A 17592-nucleotide genomic window follows, 5' to 3' on the forward strand; every position below is an offset into this window, starting at 1 on the left:
AACCGCATCCTCAAACATACAACGTGATGAGGTCATCGCAAACACAAGGGCGTCCTTTGAGAAACTGAAGGCTCATCCACTGGGAACTGGACTAAAATGTACCATTTCACAGAGGCCAAGAAATGAATCCTTGGGAAACAGAACATTTCTTCAGAGGGAATATCTGACATTTCAGTAGCTGGTTTTGCTGCATAACAGGGGGGAAAATGCTGATTTTTTTTAATTATTTTTTTAAATCCAAGTTCCAAAACAACTTTAATCCTCCCTTGGAGCTAGCCAAACATTTTACTGTGATAAAGTTCAAAATTTTCAGTGTGATTGTGCCAGAACATGTAAAAGAGATGAAATATTGTACATACTCCATCTGGGCTTTGTGGCATTGAAATATGATAATGAAATACAAAAGCACACAGAGCAAAATGGGAAGGCACAGCCGAAACAATCACATTTTACATTATTGAGATGAAATAACTATGATATTGTCAAACAAGGAAAGTCAAAATATGTCATGCTGGCTTTTTTTAAAGAGAAATTTGCATTCAAAGAGATCTCTCAAAATTGATTCGAAGTAATGAGCAGTTTTCCGAGGATAGCTCAGGCTGCTGCATCAGGGTAAGAGTTTCAGAAGTAGTAAACATTTATTTTCAATGTTCGTCACTCAAACAATTGTGTCATCTGATGTCACAAGGAACTATGGGGTTATTTCTGGCACGTATAAATGTACTTTTGAAAATATTACCCTCCGCCAAGATTTGAATTCATAAACAAGAGCCAGAGGCCTTCTGCAGCAACTGCATTGTTTGAGGCTGCCTAGATCACCCACCCACCCACCTTTTATTAATTCAGAAGCCTGGTCAAGCCTTTGACCTCCCTGCTGGGTGTTTCAATGGCAAGACAACTGCCACAGGATGTGCTCTCAGCTCTGCCCCTCTCCCCTCTCTCTTTGATGCTGTTTGCTCAGAGCAGATCGTCACAGCATTAGCCCTGGTCTGTGTGACCACATTTGATAAGTAACCTCAGACTTTCAGGCACATTTTTTCCTGGCTTCCCCAGCAACAAGCAGATGGATGGGTGCAGGCAGATTTCTCCTGACTCCTTGCAGGCAGGCGTGGGGTGCAGCACAGCTCACAGGGGGGTCAGCAGCTCTCTGCAGCAGGAGGCACTTGTGAGAAGATGTACAAAAGGCAGCAGCTGGCCGACGGGAGCTTTCACCTGCGCCACGCTGCTGGGTTACACGGGCCCAGGCAGGCTTTGGTTTCCCTCCCAGCAGCTTTAGTAAGTGCGCAATCACAGCCTCGCTGAAGCGGCTCTAGCAGGCACCAGTGGCCTGGGGCTGACATTGATGTGCAGCCTTGCTCTGCAGGACCAAGGAAATCAAGTGGCTCAGAGTCACCAGCTCACTGTGCCCCAGGAGCTTCGGCTGAGGCACTTAATCAGGCAGGAGAGAGGCAAGGATGGAAAACCAGCTCCAAGCAGGACCAGGGGAAAGAAGCAAACCAGAGTGCAGAGGGGAACAAGGAGAGGGCTGCACCTGCCCCTGGATCCCACACAATCCAGCCAGAGCCTGGTGTTTGAACGAAAGGGAAAAAAAAGTAAAGGAAAAATTTGTGAACTATCATTAAGGAATGTCCTGCGCTTGATAAGAGTCCGTGACAGAGACAGTGACTAACAGAGAGTGGGACACAGAGAGATGGGGGCTCAGGGGCCCCAGGCAGCAGTGGGGAAGGGAGAGGTTGGTCCAGAGTCCCTCCCAAGCAGTGCTCATGAATATCTGCTGGAGGAGCATCTATAAAGGAGAAGGGTCTAGCAGCCTCCTTCGCTGCGGGGGAGAAAGCCTTTTGTTTAGATCAAAGGCACGGCAGAGCCCTGTTTTTCATAGTCCTGGGCTGGAGAAACACCAGCCTGCATTCTGCATCTCCAAATAGGACAGTTTGTTAAACACGATGCGTCTGAAATGTGCTAAGGCAGCTACACCAGTAGGATTTGTTATATGCAGTGCTGAACACATTAAAATACATTCTGAGAGGATGCAAGGCAGGCTGGAGCACAGAGACTCGGTTCTGTTAGACTGAGTGTGGAGTAAGCCACTGCAATGCTGACGGGGAGGATTTGGTTTTTCCTCAGGCAATACTGAGTCTTATTTTTTCTCCCAGGTCAGCTGGAGCCTTGGAGGGGGCAGATAAAGCCGGTGGGTAGCACTGCCCCCTGCTCTTCCCTGAGGGCCTGGCCCCTTCTGTCATCTTCTCTGGGAGAGCCAAGTCCAGGAATACCCATGAGGGCTATGAGTGGGTGTGTCCTGTTGGTAATGCAGGGAGAGGCGAGAGAGAAAGGGCAGGCTGCTGTGAGGGCCCAGAGCTGGCAGCAGTGGGGTGTGCTCCTCCTCAGATACCCCCTCCTGTGCCCCAGCAAACGAAGGTGGCCCTGTCCAAGGGGCTGGAGGCTTCTTCAAGCAAGCCCCCTGCTTACACAGCACCGGATGGGTGCAGACCTACTTTACTTAGCCCTGTTGCAAGGTGTTGGGTGGAAAGGACTTGGAGAGGACAGCGGGTCCCTCTGAGCCCGGGGAAGGGAGGCAGCAGGCTGGCATAGAGCAGGCAGCTGCCTGCAACTTTGAAACAGCCAAAATAATCAATACCCTGTAGGTGTCTCTGGTTTTTTGTTGGCACATCTTGCAGCTCTGGCCGCCTGTCCCCAGGTGTAACCTCAGCTCTGCAGGTCCTGCAAGGTAGCATGTCCCATTTGGGCTAGGATCACTTCTCATGAGAGGAACTAATTCTGCCCCTGGGGCTAGGCTGGGGCATGAAGATGATGACAGGAAACTTTCTTTACCAGGATCAGGACACAAGTTGCTTTCAGAGCAAGGCAGCTTTTTTGTGTTGGAAGGGTATCACAGAGATCTGGTGCAGGGTCTATGTCCCCAGGCTGCTCTTTGAGGGTGCTGCATAGTCAGATGGACAGGCTTTCAAGGGGAAGAAAGCTGTTGTGAGAATTGTGTTTTCTGATCTGTGAAAAGTGGCAAGGTCTGGAAAGAGGAAAAGTAGGTTCTATATTGTCACAAATTTTTTGCTCTTCTTTCAAGGAAATCTCAAAAACTTGTTTCTGGTCAAGGCATTTTGATTTGGGGCCTGCAAATGGTTGCATTTGAATCTCTGTCTTTTAAATAATTTTGTGTATGCACAAAGTACAAAAATTGGCATTGGAATACAAATTTTAAAAACAATATCTGAACATTTTCTCTGAAGCAGAATAAGACATACTCAATGTCTTTGAGAAAATAGCATTTTTAGGAGGAAAAAACCCACCAAGCCCCACAACAAACTAAAACACAAAAAATTAAAGTGAAAAAGCTACTCCCAGAGTGTCATCTGAAGGAGCCAGAGGGAGCCTTGTGTGTACCCAGTGTCACTAAAAGGGGCTCCAGCTCTTGCACAAGACTCCTGCAGAAGCTTTGCTATCTCAGCAGGTTGGGCACAGACTCCATCCCCTGTAAAAGAAGGTCACATTGGAGCAGAGCAAGATTTTTTTCCTCTTTTTTGTGCTCCTCAGTGGCCTCCCACACCCCTTTGGCTTGCCACCCTTATTTTTCAGAATTCTGAAATGCTTTTTTGCATATAGCTGCTTTTACCCCCAGCTGCTCGCCTCAGCAACTGAGCTCCTCTGAGCATCCATGAGAATCCTCTTTTCAGTCCTTTTATTCTGCATCTGAGATTGTCTTGTTGTTCCTACAGTATGTTGAGATAGCTGCTGACTTCAGTTTTCACCCTTAGGGTTGTCATTTTCTCACACTTGAAAATACTTCCTACAGTTTCCTTTGAAAGATGCTACAGAAAATGTGCTGAGTGGTAAATTTATAAGCTATAAGATCTGGGAGGATGGTTAGACTATGGAGTTCAAGCTCTTCTACCCATGACAGCTTCTTGAGTTTCACAGCCATAACGTACTTTGCAGAAGAGCAGTCAGGACTAGCTTTTACCCTAAAGCTGCTTTGCAGTAGTTACCTTCCTGAACACTGGAGGACTAGAGCCAACACACTGTTTGAGCCTGTGTCTCAACCCACAGGTCACCTTGCTTTCCCCCACACAGCCTTCCAGAAGGCACATGGCTGGCAGGGGCAAAAGCCATCCTGTTGTGCATGTCCTACAGGCAGCACCTTGAAACCAGCAGCAAGCCTACAGGGTGGGCACAAAAACCTGGTACAACAGGCAACTGAGTGCCTCTCCCCTTCCAGAAACATGTTGTGATGTTTGATCAGCCTTGTGGGAAAAACATCTAACTTTGCATTGGGGTTTGCTTGGCATCCATCTCTGGTGACCAGAGGTTCCTATACTGATGGCTTCAAGGACATGGCACATCTGGAAGCAAAGGCTGACACGCTCTCCTCAGCAGTGCTGGGCTTGTGGTGGTGATGCCAATACGTGGAGCTGTTGTGTTGGCTAATGTATAATTTGAAGCTGTTGCACCTCTAAGTTTCTCCATGTGTTTTTTGGTTTTCTTTTATTTTTTTTTTTTTTGCCAGCTATCATCTTCCTTAATCCCCGGATTAGCAGCTTTATGGCTTCTGTATCTAAAGGTCTTACATTCAGTTTTCACAGGAAGCATACATATTTTACATCTCCTATTAATAGATGAGACACCACAGGGTCATCTCCTGGATTAACATTCTGCATTTGTCTCAAGCCTCCCGCCCTGGGTAATTTACCTCCCAAACCCTCCTTGGTGCTCAGCAGATGCAAAGCAGCCTGATTTGCTGCAAGAAAAATGAACAAGGCATGTGTGGATATGAGAGAAGTGTGAATGTTGAATGGAGAGAGTTGGTTTTTGAGAGTTGACTCTCGAAGTGTGGCAATGCTAAGAGTCAGCAGATATCATCCCAGCAGGCTTTGTTGCCTGCTGGCAGTCCCAGGTGCTGTGCCAGTGATAGCAGTGCAGTGATTATACCTGGGATTAGATTTCCACATGACTGCCACTTGTAAATGGTCCATAATTATACCTTGGGCTGTGCTTCTTGTGATAGTGAGCAGTGCAGACAGGTGGGCAGTGGGCTGTGCTATGGGGGCTGCAGCTCCTGCCCCTCCATTTCCCTCATGGCCAGAACCCTGCAGCCACCTCTGGCTCCTCACCCACAGCTGGAGGCCACAATGGCTTTATGGGGACTGTGGCTGCTGCAGGGCAGGAAAAGGCATCTGCTGTTCTCTCTCCCTGGTGGGGAATGGCAGCAGGGAGAGGAGTGAGCTGCACTCGGGGGCGGCTGCAGCCCCTCTGACATCTTTGGCACCTGCTGTGGCATTTCCTTGGGGAAAGCAAAGCTGAGGGAGAGCTGCCTACAGGAAAAGAGCTGTCTGTGCTTTGTTTTCAGGTACAGGCAAAGGTGAGGCAGATGACACAGGCAAACTGCCTGTCCTCTGATAGCTGAGAGGAGCCTGTCTCACACCCTACCGAGTGGATCTGCCGGCCAAAAACAGGAGGGATGGAGCAGTGGGAAATGGAAAGAGGGCTGTGGAGACCAGTGTTGCAAAAGTGTGAGAACTAATGTGGCAAAGTGGGATTTCCCCTAAACCTGGGCACCACACTGGGGTCTGGTAATGATCTTGCCTCCTCTGGAAGGCTGTGAATGTTTCTGAGGGGCTACAACAATAGAAGCTATAGAAGGAACATGCAGAAACAAAGACAGAACTCCCTCCCAGCTCTGTCCTCTTTGATTTGAGCTGGAAAATTAGTGACTAAGCCTTGTTTGGAGCCCTTTCTTCCAAGGTCAGCTGTGCTGTCAGTTGCAGCCATTGCATTCTCTCACTGCAGAGTGGCTGTGCTGCCATGCCAATGAAACCAAGAGTAAGGAGCTTCTCTGCCTGCCTGGACACCCCCATCCATCTCTCAGCCGTTTGCTGCTGAGGGTTTCTAGCAGGGAGGGAAAGCTCAGGTGCCAGCTCAATGGTGGTGTTTTCAAACCACTGAGGTAGGGAAGGGGAGCTGCCAGCAGTCACAAGCCCAAGCCACACCCCAGACCAGCCCTAGTGCTACCCACACCAGTGCCCTGCATACCCAGCAGTCTGTGCCCTTCATCCTGGATACTCCCAGCCCCTTTTCCTCATTAAAGTAAGCTGATTTAGCTAATGATTACAAAATCCTGTGAGAAGGATGAGTAGGTAATCAACATCAGATGTTGGGGTAGGCACTGCAGCAGTTTTCCACCAACAAGTATGAGGCTGTATGAGCTTTTTCCTTCTGAATTCTTGCTTCTGGTTGTTTGTTGCCTTTTTTTTTCTTTTCTCACCTTGTGGACTGAGATTTCCTTGGCTTAATCTCTGGCAGAATGTGAGATGCTTCTCCTTTGTGTTAGTTGATTTCCACTGACAAAGTTCCAGGTCAGAAGAGTGGGAGAAAGAAAGAGGATGCCTTCTCCTTTCTGAAAAGGGCATTGCCTGTCTCTTTTCACAAAGCAGGGAAACAAGGTGCTGTGCTGCTGGGGCCTGGTATGTATGCATAGTGCAGATGGAATGTGTGTTCCCCACTTCCCAACAACAGTTAAGCAGCAATTTACTTTTTAAGATGCAAGGTAAAGACTTCAGAGCTTGTTGGTACAAGGATGAGAACAAAAGATTGCAAGACTGAACCAAGTGCCACTGCCAAGCAGCAGCATCTTAAGAAGGTGTCTCTCATTTTCCCAGGGTGCTTTTCCCAAAAATGCAGGACACCAACCCAGGTCCTGATAACCAGCCCTCCAACGAGTGACCCCACTACAGCCTCCCTGTAATTCTGCATGGCCCCTTTTTGGAACAGCCCCCATATCTACTAGTTTTCATCTTTTTGCTAAAGAGTAAGTGTATCCCCAGGATCCAGACCAAGTGCATGCTTTATCTTTGAATCCTAGGGTGCTGGTGACTGAGTAGGGGGCTCTGTGCCTCCCACTGGGGTTGACAAGGATGGAGGGAAACACCCATCTGCTCTAACTACAGCTCACCAGCCAGAGAAACTGTGATGCTCAGGATGTCCTCCCAAGGAGGGAGGAGGCAAAGCCCCTTGGCAGAGCCTCACAACAGGCTTTCCCCCTGCGACCTTAAATGACTGCACGCAGTGTTTGTAGTGCTGCCCGCTGTTCCCTGCGTGCGCGGCGAGGGCTTTGTAATTAATTTATACGAGATGCACAGCCAACCGTACTTGCACAGCATACTACAGATTAAATTCAACATCAAAGAGCAGCTGGGAATGTTTCTTGGCATATATAGGCCACCTAGTTTAACATTTCAGCTGTTTCTGTAGTTAACTGCTTCAGCCCCTGGACAAAGCCAGGCAGCTGCCAACAGCTGGAAGGCTCCAGCAGAATGGGCAGAGCATCCACCAGTGACCTCTTTGCCTACGTGGCACTATCAGAGCCACAGCCATGCAGGACAACACCCTGCATGACCAAAAAGGTGAATATTCAAAGCAGGAACCTCACCAGAGCTGTGGCTGGTGGTTTGCTGCAGGTGTGGCTTCCCTGGTCAGCAGCTGTGCCCTTCTCAGAGGCACTCATGTCACTGGTTGTGATCTCTGCCGCAGCAGTGCTGCTGCCCAGCAAGCTCCTGCACTCTGCTGAGTTTTTGGGTGGTCACACCAGAAGACCATTGCTGTGTGCCTCTAGCTGCTCCCAGCCTGGATACCAGTGCAGCCAGAGCAGGGTTTGCAGACCGTCACCCAGAGCATGCCCACCTCATCTCCTCATCTTGAAAGCTCAAATTCAGGGCTTCCTGCAGGTGACACTAAAGTTTTCAGTGGGGTCACCTTCCAGGGCAGTCACTACTCCACCACTGCCACTGCAGCAGCACCTCAGAGGAACAGTCTCTGCCAGAGGTGGGTGTCCCCTCCTCAGCCACCACTGCTGGTGTGCACCTCCCTGGCCTGTAGCCATTTGCTCTGGGCTGTGGAGCTCCTCTCTCCCAGGTTCTCACTGACACCAAACTCACTCACTCCCAGAAGAAACCAGAATGTGTTCATGCACCAGTGAGAGATTTTGTCCTGATACTAGTGGTTTATTTAACAAAAGCATAGAAAAAATTCATAAACAGTGAACTAAAGCCAAGGCTTTTTCAGTAACTTCACTGTGGGAAACAGAGCACCTTTGCTCGTTGGAAGCCAAGATTTACATAAAAAAGTGAATTACTCTTCAGTGTCCCTTGCTCTCTGCAGTGCACTGGAGCACCTCCCTGCAAGCAAAATGGTGCTTGTTAGGGTAGGTTGCAACAGGCTGTCCTGCACCTGACTGTAGTATCAGCAGGAAAGATTCTTTTAGGGAAAACACGATGAGTTCCTAGGAAATAACCTGTCCCTGCACCCTGCCATACCCTACTGAGTCAGTGAGCTGGGCAGTGAGGAGCCTCAGGCACCCACAGAAAGCTGCCCACAAGGAATCTGATGCAGGAGGAACCAAAAGAAGGGAAAAGCACATGATAAGAAAGTAGGAGTTAGCAGGAGCTGCTCAGGGTCAGCAAGATCCAGGGCTGGTCTTGTGCAGCACCACCCTGAGAGTCTGCTGTGTGTGGGGCACGTGATGGGGACACAGCGCGGTGGCGTTCAGCCAGTCCTTTGGGAAGAAGAGCTCTGACCTACTGCCCACAGCCTGGTGCCAGGATTTGCAGGGTCCCATGGCATCAGGCTGAGGTCAGGCAGTGCTGGCTGTGCCAGCTCCCTCTTTCCCTGCTGGCTGGGAGTGTTCAGCAGCACTATGGCAGAGAACGTTGTGGCTTTGCACGTGGTGGTCACCAAAATGAGGGTGAGTGAGTGGTATGAGCTCAGTCAAGGTAAACAAGGGAAAGCTTAAAAGAGACAAAACATTTACGTAGATCTGCCCTGGTGACAGAGCAGGGACAAAATTAAATTCCTCAACCCTTGGTTCATGGTGTTGGCGTTGGATGAGAGGCAGGATCTGATCTTCACACCAAAGGGACAGAGCACTTGGTTCTTCTTCAGTCACTTCTTCCTCTTTCACTGGTAGCCTGGAGGGCCACTTGGGTTTTTTTGTCACCAAGATGCTGGTCTGCCCTCTGCCCTTGCCATGGGGCATCCTGCCTGACCTGTTGGACACTGATGTGTGTAGTTGAGAGCACTTGGTAGCTCATGGTGGGACCCTGAGGTCACCTTTCCCTCGGGAAGCAGGGCCTTGGTGACCATCTAGCAGGATGGGAATGTTCCACTGCCTGCTACTTATATAAATATAACGCTTGGCATCTTTGCATATATGCTTTTAATGCCATGAGTGCCTTTGCCAACTCCCACATTTTCCAGTGTGCTGAGTTCTGTTCTCAGTATATTTTGCCAATTTACTAAACATGTTTTCAGTCCCATTAGGGTAAATAGAAAGCTTCCTGCATCTGGCCTCTTCATGTCTCTGGGCACTCTGACAGCTCCCCTCATGCCAGAAGTGAGGCCAGTTCCCAATGCAGCTGTTCCTGGAGCCTCTCAGGGAGCAAGGATAAATAGCAACATTTCATAGAAGCACAGTGAAGGGAAATGCACCCCTTAAAAGTGGGATTCAAAGTCATGGATAGGTTTGGGGAGAAGAAACTTCGAAGGAAGGAACAAGAATTAATCCAGTTTCTTCATCTGTAAGTGACACAGACTTTGTCCCATTCCTGTTTGTTCCTGCATCAGGGATGTGCAGAAACCTCTGAAGCAGCAGGTGTTAACAGTAAGTGAAGCTGTCGGTCCATCACAGCTCTGGACCAAAACTGCAGTTTCCTCTGTGCCAAGAGCCAGTCCCAAGCCTATGAACCACTTTGAAGCTAATAGGGGACACAGTAGGATGCTGTCTCCAGCAAGTGCTTCTGCCTAAGAGGTTTTAACCTAAAGTGATATAGGAAGTAAACAAGCAGCACAAGTCACCTTGCTTTCTAATAATCAAAATTAAGCTTTAAATGCAAAGCAATAGTAATAACAATAGGCAGGCTTGAAATAAGGCTTAGATGTCACCATGTTTTCATCACCCTCTTCCTGAAATTTCTATCCATAGCCAGAAAGGGTCAGTTTTATCAGGATGTACTCCACCACAAGAGGCCAAGTCTCTGACAATGTCTGTTGTTCAGGATGAGGTCCAGCACTCACTTCTAGCCTTGACCTCAGGCAGACTTGGCCTGAATTTTAAGCATCATCTTTTTATTCCCCACACAAAGAGCCAGAGAAGTTAAATCTTGTATCAGCTGGCAGCAGGCCCACAGCAAACAGCTTTTCTTTTCAGATCTGGGTCAGCCCCTAGGCCAGGCAGAGCTTGGACATAGTCATGGGTGGCCAGATCTGCAGGGGTCCAGGCAGGGCAAGGCCTCAGCTTCACACACGGCTCCAGTGTATCCTTGTCATCAGAGGGGCCTCTGACTCTTCTCCAATATTTACCTTGAGAATGAGATGCAAACTGGCTTCAGCCCACACTTCCTGATGAAATTACAATGACATTTTTCCAAAGAAGTGTAAAATATTGTTTCCCTGGGCACTGGGAGATGAATAAGGCCAGGTAGCCAATGAGAAAAATGGCATGAAATTAAAAAAAAAAAACCCAGCACTATCAGACAGGTGAAAGCCTACTTTATAGAAAATAGTGGGGGCTACTTTGAGTGCAATTAACAACTTAGAGCTTTACCTTTGTGGGAAGGACATATGGGGAAAAATGTGTTCATCATTTCAATTCAACTTTGCTTATTACAAATGTGAATTCCAGCTTGTGTTTGGGCATAGATCTACCAAGGCTGTGCACTTCCAAAGAACATTTTAAGTAAGTAGAAGCCAATGAATGCTTAGTAGATTTTCTAGGGTCACATCTGACAAATCTCACTCCTTTTATTAAGAAAAGTCTTTCTGGGGAAATAAAAAAGTCCACAATATTCACACTCGATTCCTGAAGTCCAAAGTTATTTGTTCTGGTAACTTCAGCACAGACTAGTGGAAGCACATTAGCTTGGTGCTGAGGAACCTAAACCCCATGCAAGGCTCCCCCATATCTTTTTAACCCTTATACTCTCTAAGGTAATTTTCTGAGAGCTTCTTTAGCTACTTTCTGCATTCACGCAGAGCTCTTTTTGATTATACAAATCATTTCCTCAGCGTGCTTTATTACAGCAAAGCAGCCTTGCACTTCCTTATTAAGCAGAAGCAGCTCTTGCAAACAGCCCAAACACCTTCCCTTGGCAAAACTCCATACCTGCGTAGCTCTCACTTATCAACAGAGATTTTCTTTGCCCTTTTTGGGTAGCAGACATGCAGCCAGGTCTGCACTGTGACAGCAGCAGCTGTGCCATGAGCAATGCCCAGGGCTGTGGGCACATGCCCTGTTCCAGCGTTACTGATGCTCCATGGGTGGCTGCAGGGTATGCAGGGCACTAAGGTAGTCTTAAAAAAATACCCACAGCAAAAGCCCCTATCTGGAGATCTCAGCCTGAGACACCCCCAGATCTAAACAAGACAGGCTTTGGGATAATTGTACCAACTCTTCATCCACTTGAGCGAGCAGAGTTTTGGAGACAGGAGCCCAGCAACAGCACTAACATTGAGGCTGCTGCTCAGGGCAACTCCTGAGAGACATTCCTGCTCTCACTAAAGGATGATTTAAGAAGGAGTGTACAAGTGCATACAGAGGGCACAGAAGGACATGTGCCCCTCCCAAAGCTCTACATTCAATTTTGCAGTTTTGTTTTCCCCTCATCTTTTAGTGGGTTTTAACAATGCCTGTACATACGCCTTTAGGTGGACTTGTACCAGTCAAATGACCCCTCTGGTTACAAAAAGATCTTTGCTTAATTGGCCAAAAAACCTCTAGGCTCTCAAGAGAGCCTTTGTCTGTGTTTTAACAAACAGCAGTCACCATGGCATTTTAAGCTATCTAAGGAAATGTGTATCTTAAGGTAAAAAAATGAGTGTTTGAACTGGCTTTGTGAGCATTTGTGAGCATTTGCTGTCTCACATTCTTCTGCACAATGCTCCCAGCATAAACGGTGGGCTCCTGTTTTGCAGACGTGAGCTCATTAGGGCTGATCTAAGCCTCCTGGTGCAAGTGACCGCCAGGTTCCCCAAGGGGACAGCCAGGAGAGTGACAATGAATTAGCTAAAGCCTACCTACTTTAATCCTATAAAAGGAGTCTGGGAGGGGTTTAATGAGATCTAAGTTCGCAGGTGTTGTTTTTCCATGGTGTGTTGCTTTTGGTGGTGTGGTATCCCAGTATGACAGACCCCCACTGCTACCACCCTAGCAGAACAGGCTAGGACAAACCACCTAGGGCAAACCACCAAAAAGAGCCTTTTGCTCAAACTATCCTAAGGACAGAGTGCCATTGTAGGGACTGGATGGCTCCAGCACCCCAGGAGCTGGGCTCATCTTGGAGTCAGACCAAGCAAGGAGGTGGCCAGAGCACATCTCTGGAGCTAGAGCAGAAAGGAGGGGATCTGGGACATGGCAGGGGAGCGAGGAGGGACTTTTTTCTCAGGGTGAGGAACAGCTGGATTTTCTCTGCTGCGCCTGAAACTGTCTCCTGGAGAAACCAGGGCTTGTGGCAAAACCCAGGTGGTGTAGCTGGGCTTGGGTATGCTCCAGGGTGTTCACTTTGGGGGAAAAGAAGACTTTTTTTTCTGAGGAAACAGAGAGTGGGAGACAGGAAGAAAAATATAAAACAGCTTGAATTCCAATGGGTCCTTGACTTTTAGAAATAGCATAGGTTACATCAGGTTTTTTCACATAAAACAAGAGAGAAAACCAATTCCATTCCATTTGTAGTGAGGCATAAGATTATATGGGACTAAATATGTGTGTGGGCAGTTTATTAGCAAATGGAACTGAGCAGAGAAGGTAAACAAACAATCTTGTTTTAGGGAGACTTTGTCATTATATCACTGGTCACAGGCTCCCCAAGGAAGGCAGGCAAGCCTCTAATTGGACTTATGCTGCAATCAGCAGCTGGCAAAGATCCCTGCTCAAGTGTAGGAGAATTGTGAAATTTGGCTTGCTTGAAAAAACGTGCCATTTTGCCTAGTGATGCCAACATCTACGTGGTTTGCAAGTATTTGCTGAGAATTGGTTACCTTGTGGCCAGTGGGACTGCTGCCACAGCCGGGTGGGTCACTGGGTACAGAGGGTTCAGAGAGCTGAGCTGGGCAGAATCCTACCCCCATAAAGTTAGAAAAATGATGGCTCAGTTTCCAGGCAGTTCAGTTGCTGGCAAAAGAGTGCAAAGGAAACACTTATTTCTGCAGGGCTGGTGCTTCAGCCGCTTGGGCTACACTGTCACCCAAGTGACTCCATCCCAGGGGCTGCATCCCTATGTGGAAGTGAGAAGGATGGAGGAAGGCAGCCTTAATTTTACAAAGTTTAGGCTGCCGGGGTTTACTTTGGGGATTTTTTTTTTTGTTTGTTTGGTTGGTTGGCTTTTGGGTTTTGTTTTGTTTTCAGGCATTTAGCCATTGGTTAAAGTGCTCTGACTGGGAGAATGACTTTCCAGACATTTCCCTCTCCACTCCTCTGCAGACCAGCCCTGTGGTGACAGGGACACCCATGTGGCTCATGAGCCACTTCTGAGCATCAATGCCTTGCTCCAGCAAAGCAGACTCACTTTCTTTGTCTTAAAAAGTGTATTCATACATCCAATATGATTTTGATTTTTTTCCACCAAAATGTAACTGTGGTCAAAATTCTGCACCTGACTCTTTATGAGCCCTTTTCCTCCAGCAGATCCACTACCCATCTCACCATCTCCATCTTAAATTTAGAAATCTCATTATTCCTTCCTAAGGATACTACTTTGTACTTGTCTTTATTAAAGTGTCTCCTGTTGTTTTCAGACTATTTCTTAAATTTATCAAGAGCACTTTGAATTCTAATCTTATCAAATGTGCCTGCAGTCCCTCCCAGATTAATGCCACCTGCAAATTTAATAAGCTTGTTCTCATTCCATCATCTGTGCCATTAATGAAAACATTGAATAACATCTGCTACAGGAATGATCACTGCAAAATCTCAGCTGATGAATCATTCCAACTTGACAATTAAATGTGAGCAGTTTTAAGCTACCCTTATACTCAGTCTATAGAAACTGCCTTTGGGCCATGCTACCCTAAATTGTTTATGAGTCTGTCATAGAAGTCCAATGTCATAAACCTTACTGAAGACACATGACATTGACTGCTTGCTCCTGCCTCATCCACAAACCCTATTAACCTGTCAGGAAAGAAATTGGATCGGGTTGATACAACCTATTCTTGACATATTCCTATTAACTTAAAAGTTTCTCAGCCTTATTATCTAGGTGCTTCAAAAAAATTCTTCAATTATTTGTTTTAGGATTTTTTTCCAGAAATAGTTCAGCTCATGGCTTTATAATTTTCTGACTTCAGTCACTCCCTCCCTTTATTCAAATGAAACTCTTCTTCTCTGCCTGGGAGCAGGATTTGCAAAAGCTCTCCACAGTGGCCATTATCTTCAGAGAGCTGCCTTAGGTCAGTGTTTGCTTTGGGCTTTTGAATAAAAAAAGCAAAAAATCTCTTCTCCATCTGCACAAAAGACTATGAAAACCAGGGGAGATGTTGTTCCTGCACTGCCTTTCTTTAATGCTACTCATTTTTGGGATACAGGAGGACTTTACCCCTTCCCTATTGCTCTAGCAGGAATAGAGATGCTCTGCTGCAAGGGCAGCAAGCCCACTCATTCACCCACCGCTGTGTTCGGAATGTGTGAGCACATTGGCAGGCTCACCAGCTGCGATCAGGTTCCGCAGAAGCCCGTTAAGCTGATTTTAGAGTTACTTTCTTATAACCTAGCTTCTTCTAAAGAGAGCTCCGATGCTGAGAATTAGTAATAGATGATGCCATTTGCATCTTTCAGGAGGACAATGAGAGAAGAATTAACAGCACAGCGATACTGCCAGGTATTATGATGCTAATTTTTCAAATAAAGGGTCAGAGGGCTTCAGGCAGTTATGAAAGGAGGTCTGTCTGTTCTCCCCCGACCTCCCACTCCCCACTGCATTTTAATTGGCATGGAAGCAGAGTACAGGTCGGTGCTGGGGAACACTGGGAAGAAGCAGCAGGCAGATGTGCACGGTGGAGAGGTGAGCCTGCTATGTGCATGTGTCCATCCAAACCCTTTCATGACAGATGTTCTCGAGGAAAACCGGTTTGCGTGAGGAGCTTCGGCCATGTGTGAGCAATTGTCCGGACGCCCGGCGGAAAGGAAAGCGCTATCAGCCAGCGCTGCTCAGGCACAGCAGCTGAGCAGCTCTGCGCTCTGACACTGAAAAGCCCCCGGCATATGGGGCGGGCAGCCTCTCCCTTTAACCCCTCCCCAGCCCGACAGATTGGGACGTGAAAGGGAGTCGCTGCTGCAGACTGAATTGCCGGAGCAGGCGGTGACTGCCGGCAGCTGTGGGAAGGGATAACCAATCCTTCCGGAGACTTTGCCCCTTGCTGCTGGTGACACTTCAGGTGGTGTGGGCGGATGGAGGTACCACCTCACTGCCGGGCGTTCCTGCTGCTGTGCCCATAGGAACGGGCTTTTCTCCCCCTCTTATCCAGGTGTGCTTCTTTGGCTCGGCATAAATTATTTGCAAGTGGATAAGAGAAGGAATTATAGCGTCTGAACTTTTAGCAGAGCTCCAACCCCTTCTCCAAACTCCTGGGGGCAGCAAGGAGAGCAGCAGGCATGGGATTGTAGTGAATGGTGGGCATTTCTTTGTCGTGGCAGAGCTTGATATCCACTCTTGACCAGGGAGCAAGGATGTGTCTCCCTCAACGCTGGTGTAGGTGAAACTGGTCATTTGGAAGGGCTGAGTACAGAATGATAATGGGATGTGCAGGCAGTGAAGTGGGAAAGGAAGACTGAGTTTGGAGAGGCAGGATGGGTTCAGGGGAAGGTCTGACAAGGTGCAAAACTGGGCAAAGCCGGGGAGTCCATACAGACCTGAGAAGCAGGGGCTGAAGGAGAAACCCACCAAAAAGTGGGAAACAGAGGTCAGCAGGATTGGGGAGGGGGGAAAGATGGGGGAAAAACATTGTGTTGTTTGGAATTAAGCCTTGGAATACCTTTGTGTTATCCCATCTAGCTTCCAGTGATGCCCATGAAAGCCTTACCCTGTGGTAAGGCATTGCAGCCCCATCAGTGTCTGCTGGAGGGAGTCACTTTCTAACAGCACTTGCAATTATTGCTGCTGAAAAATGGATTTTCTGCACTCAACTAAAGCCTTATTAAGTTGATATGAATCCGATCCAATAAGTGATTCCAAATTAAGTTGGACAACAGCCTCTGAATGAAAAGTCCAGTTAATGAGGGAGCATTGTATCCAGAGGGTGAGGGGTGGATGGAGGAGGGGGCTGTGCCATGCACAACAGTCTCTCAGTGTCATATTCTGCACAGAGGGGATTTTTATTTATTTGTCTCCTTTTCATTCTGGGATGACACAAAGGAGGAGAAAATAACTCCTTTTCTACTTCAAACTGGAAATCAATGTTGCAGCTGTGCAAGCAGCACCCACCCTGATTTGCCTGAGAGAAAAGCCCCAGTTAAATGAGGGGAGGCTCCCAGCAGCCAACAAATTATATTACAGGGGAAGAAGGATTCAAGCCTCTCTTGTCTCATGCCGGTTCATTTACTGAGCAGCATTAACCCTTCTGTCTGCTGCTTTGTTGGTTGGCTTGGAGATATGCCCAGGCAGGCTCCCTGTGTGAGTCTATAGTGACCCCACCCCCAGGAGAGCTTCCCCTCATGGGCTGGAGGGTCACCCATAACCTCTGAATAACCCCAGCATCTGCCACTCTGCCTCATTAGGGTCTGGGAGTTAACGCTGTATGGCCGGCTCACGTGTGCCCTACACTGGTAATTAGCTTTCCAATGGGAGGACTGGGACCAGCTGAGAGGGAAAGATTCATTACTAGCAGTGGGGAGGGAAGGGCTTTCTTTCCATTGCTAACCATGCTGGCTTCCCATAGGATCTGCCTTTAAAATCTTATTTTTGATTTTCTTTTTCTAAGCAGCAAGATGAACCATTGAGATAATTTGTCTCCTGACACTTTCAGCTCTGCCTTTGCCGTGCAATGGGATATGAGACGCTTAAGGATTTTTTTGGATGAATCAGTAGACCCTGGTATTTCTGCAGAGGAAAGTGTAAGCAAGGTGAATGTTTCTGACAGGTAGATAGCAGCTCCAAGCTGAGGATACAGAGAGATATGAGCTCCTGGGCTAGACAACCTCCCACATCTCAGAAAAAAACCTCCAAGAGCTGGACAAGGAAGAAAGAAAAAGAGTTAAAAAGTGAACTCAAAATAGAAACAACAGAAGTCCTTACAAATGAAAATAAGTGAGGATATTCTGTGGTTTAAAAAAATGAATGAGGATATTGAGAAGTAAAGCATAGAGAGGCATACATTATGGAAATAAACAAAATGAGTCAGGGTTAAAAATAGGTAAATACTGGGAGCAAGCAATGTTTAACATTTACTGACTGCAAGAGCAGGAAGGAATTCAGACCCAAGCAGCAATAAAGTAAGAGCATTTCAGGCAGAGCAATCTCCTGCCACCCCCCCCCCCACCCCCAGTGCCTCCCAGCTAAGCAGCTTTAGCTGCAGAATGAGACAATCAATGACTTGAAAACATGC

Source organism: Molothrus ater, chromosome 6 (assembly GCF_012460135.2).
Source record: "Molothrus ater isolate BHLD 08-10-18 breed brown headed cowbird chromosome 6, BPBGC_Mater_1.1, whole genome shotgun sequence".
Taxonomy (NCBI): Eukaryota; Metazoa; Chordata; class Aves; order Passeriformes; family Icteridae; genus Molothrus; species Molothrus ater.